We start from the raw sequence: 4,689 nt of genomic DNA on the forward strand, positions 1-4,689 counted from the left end.
AAAATTTTTTGTTCTATTAAGTCTTTGGAAAGTTTTTTAAAAGCAAGGATATGGGGGCACCTGGGTGGCTCAGTCGGTTAAGGCTCCAACTTCGGCTCAGGTCAGATCTCACATTCATGGGTTTGAGCCCCTCATCAGGCTCTGTGCTGACAGCTAGCTCAGAGCCTGGAGCCTGCTTCCAGTTCTGTGTCTCCTTCTCTCTCTCCCTCTCCCCCTCTCATGCTCTGTCTCTCTCTGTGTCAAAAATAAATAAAACATTAAAAAAATAGGTTTAAAAAAAACAAAAACAAAAACAAAAATAATAAAAGCAAGGATATGAAAGAGGTTAAATAATACAACTGAAGGAACTATCTACATTTTAGTGAAAAACTGGCCACAGAAGCTAAAAGAACCCGACTCTATCACAGCACCAGAGAGAGAAAATTTGCAATTTGAGAAGATTTACAGTCCTTTTATTTTAATTTTAGAAATATAATTTGATTTGAGACTTCAAATCTTTGGAATCTCCCTGATATAATTAGAAGGCATTTTTTATTCAAATTTTGAACATTTTTGTGCTGAAAGTAGCTTATTACCAGGGTATCTTAATGTTTGGGTTGAATTTTAATGCAAAACTGACAAGCAATCTTGGACATTATGGTCAGCCTTGGTCACAAAATGTTACTTTAATTAGTGCACTGGTCCAATTTATTTCAGAGCCTTCTAGGTATTAAATCTATGCTGATTACTAGTGTGGTAGAAGTCATAGCAATTGGTAGTAGGGGAGTGGCCTCATGAAAAGGGAAGCTATCTCAAAGGTTCATCTGGTACCCTATAAAGGAGAGCCATGCTCCTGATTCACGATAGGCTTAATGGTTAAACCCAATTGGTTAAAAGCAACAACAAGAAATAACTCCATGGAATGTGGCAAATAGAGGTAGCAGGAAATTGTATATTCATTGACAAATTTGAGAAAAGGAACCAGAAAAGCAGAGCTGTCTCTCCCTATCCCTGTCCCTCCTCCTTTATGGGAACAATCTGCCTGCAGACAGTACACATTATCTTCGATCTTTAACACAACTGAAATGTTACAACTCTGCCCCAGGGGGGGAGGCCTGCCAGAATCTAGACAGGCCTGTGGGTGGGAAAAACTGTCCATTTTTCAGATTCAGTATTGATGGAGTTCAGTGTCTTTGCCCCATGCCCAAGTGTCTTAAGAAGTCTTGCAATAACAAAACTAATATTTATTTCCTCCTCAGCTAGACTTCTTTGTCTATCTCAAGTAGAGGAAAGATGCAGATTGATGTTATATACTGCTCCTCTCCAAACCTCAAAATCTCTCTGACTCTACAATCCCAACCAATACCCTATTGTCTCACACCAGACAGCTCTGTTACATTCCTAACCTAAGTAGATATTTGAGTGTGACCCCTGGGAAAGCATTATCATAGATGGATTAAAGAAAAGTTTATTGAGTAAGCATAGATGGTATTGAGTGATAGATTGGTGCCAGGTTGATAAAAGGAAAGAAAATTTCACAGATGACACCAAATATTTTATTTTGTGGGGCAGGGGAGGAATTTGAAAAATGATAGTGTTGCTATCAAAAAAAAAATGAGAAAGCATAGCTCAGCCTGATATTATTACTCTTCAGCTTTACAAGCAGTTACTTAATACATACTATGTTTCAGGAGCTATGTTCTGAGCTAATGGTTCACAGATGAAAGGCCATGGAGGAAAGGCTTTGCCAGCTACCCCATCATCTCCTGCCTGGCAGCACTAAAAGCAACATCAGCAGGACACAGCATCCAGCAGAATACGAGTTTCTGATATAAATATTTTATTTTAATCCATCAAAGAACATGAAAAGAAGATCCAAATGCATGTCCACAACAACATAGTAGAGTCCTTTTCTTCTCAACTCTGCTCCCACCAGGTTTACAGAAACTCTCAGTCCCCAAGCCCCCAGTTCCATACCCAGAGATGTTTTTCTGCCTCCTCTCACTCCTGGTTCTTCTCTCTTCCTCATTTTCCTTTGTACTTAATGTTCCTGAACCTTCCCACAGACTGTGACTTCCTGAGGGATGTCATTTAAAATGACCATGAGTCCTCTCCCTATGAATCAGCCCACTGACTTTATTCTTTCCATATATGCACCTGCTGGCCTCATTTGGCATTACAAAAATGTAATATCCTTTCTGGAAGTGTCAGAATTCCTTGAAAGGTGGTGAACACGAGGAAACTAAGTTAGCACAACCAAAATCCTCTTCAGGGGAAATCAGAAGGCAAAAACTGAAAACACGTATACAATTTTGTCCAATCATAATTATAATAATAAACAATAATTAGAATATTGAGTGTTTACTACATTGGTCGATGCTGAGCACTCTTACGTGGGCTATTTCATTTTATGTACCAGTTCTTTGAGATAATTACTATTACTATTATCACAGTTGACCCGTGAACAACACAGGGGTCAGGGGCACTGACTGCATGCAGACAAAAATCCATGCATAACTTTAACTCCCCAAAACCTTACTAATAGCCTACTGTTGATAGGAAACTTTACCAATAACATAAACAATGGATTACACGTTTTGTATGTTATATGTCCTATATACCATCATCAGCTAGAGAGAAGAAAATGTTATTAAGGAAGTCATAAGGAAGATATGTAAAAAAATCCACATACAGGCAGTGCAACCCGTGATCCCACAAATCTGTCTCTTGTTTTAACAGTGTTCAGATGGAACACACCCAGGAATTCCACTTCTTCCAGGCTCGGACCACCCTCCAGCCTCTTTTCCAGTCCCAACTTTCAGAGCCACTATCTCAGAACTAACCCACACCGGTTTTCGCACTTAGCTCCTTACGGCGGGTCAACCACGAGCCCCAGGTTCATCAGAATTACTTCACCAAAGTGGAGCCCCCCACACTACTCCCAACAAGAATCTTCCGGCCTCCTACACCTTCCTCTCTCTGGGTCTTTATTTCCAATGTGAAGATGTGGCCCCGGACGGCGCCGGCCACTTCTTCAAGAGTCTGCAGAAGAGAAGCGTGAGGCCTTCGAGCATCTCTGGAAGGTGAAGACCCAGCTCGGAAGCCACGCCCTCTCTTCCCCGCGTGCAGAAGCCTCCCCAAGATGAGTGCGTAAAACCCAGGACGCCCTGAAGCCGCCATGATCCTGGACAGGAATCTGACGCAGGCGCTTTGTATCAACCAGTGGAGACCCTACCTCTGGGACATCCGGAAGAGCCACTTCCGGGATGAGAGGCGAGGAGCCTCAGGGAGATGGCGGCCCCCCAGCTCCCCTCTGCAGGGCCTGTCTCTCCAAAGGCTCACATTCAAGCACAACCAGGAGCTTGCGGAGTCCAGAGCCTTGCATTCCCCACAGGTCAGGGCTTCTGCCTGAGTCTCTTCCTGTGGCCATTGGGCAGCTTTTAAACCACCCTGGAGCTCTCCGCCTAGCCAGGGACTAAACAAATTAAGCGTTTCACAGCCCCCTCCCCCAAATGTAGTTTAAAAACCATGTGAAAGTGGACCTGCGCAATTCGAACCCCTATTGTTCAAGGTCAACTATATTTCTCTTTTAGAGAAAAGGATACTAAAGCTTAGGAGTTAAACATTGCCCAGGGTCACAAAACTAGAAAGATGTCAAGTTAGAACTGAAATCTAGGTCTGCCTGACTTGGGAACCCTTAACTTTCTCATATCTTATTTAATCCATGACAACCGTATTATACCCTTTTTTTCCCATCACCCTCTCCCAAATTCCAATTATTTTAGAAATATTTGATTACAAAACTTTTATTTTTTTTGAGAGAGAGAGAGAGAGAGAGAGAGAGAGAGTGAGAGAGAGAGAGAGAGAGAGAGAGAGTGCCAGCCCGGAGAGAGGCAGAGGGAGAGATAGGGAATCTTAAGCAGGGTCCATGCTCAGCTCTGCATGGAGCCCAACTCGAGTTCAATCCCAGAACACAGGAATCATGACCTGAGCCAAAATTAAGAGTCTGATGCTCAACCGACTGAGCCATCCAGGAGCCCCCAAACTACCAGGAATCTTAAACTCTGTATAGCATCACGGTATATGAAAACATGTCAGTACATAGTCAGCACTTGAGTAATATTTGCTTATTTGACTTGTAATGTCCAAAACAAAATGCCTCCACCTAGTCCTTAGCCTCCAAATCAGTATTCCCAAATGTACTTTCTTCTGTAAAGCATATCATTTCATACACACAAACACACACACACACACACACACACACACACACATGATCACAACATCAATCTGGAAATTACTCTCTTATGGAATCTGTTCAATAAGTATGTCCTGTTGATTCTTCCTTGAAAATGTCTCTCTCATCAATCTTTTTAGGACTATTATTAAACCTAGTATAGACCCTCATCATTTCAGACTTTGAAGTACCACAGTAATACCTTAAGTGAATTCCATTTCTAGCTTCCCAATTACAATAGATTTGACACACTACATACTGACTTCACAAACTCTTCAATGGTTCATCACTCTTTAGACTAAAGTCCACGTTCTTTTGTCACAGGCTAACCTTACATCTCTAATCACCAAAGACTCAGTTCCATACAAACTGCTTGTTCATTGTTCCCTGAATATATGTTCACATTTCTTTCTTGTAAGTGAAATACAAACAACCAATAACATAAAAAAGATTCATCTTTACTCACAATTAAAAAT

This window comes from Suricata suricatta, chromosome 7 (genome assembly GCF_006229205.1).
Source record: "Suricata suricatta isolate VVHF042 chromosome 7, meerkat_22Aug2017_6uvM2_HiC, whole genome shotgun sequence".
Taxonomy (NCBI): Eukaryota; Metazoa; Chordata; class Mammalia; order Carnivora; family Herpestidae; genus Suricata; species Suricata suricatta.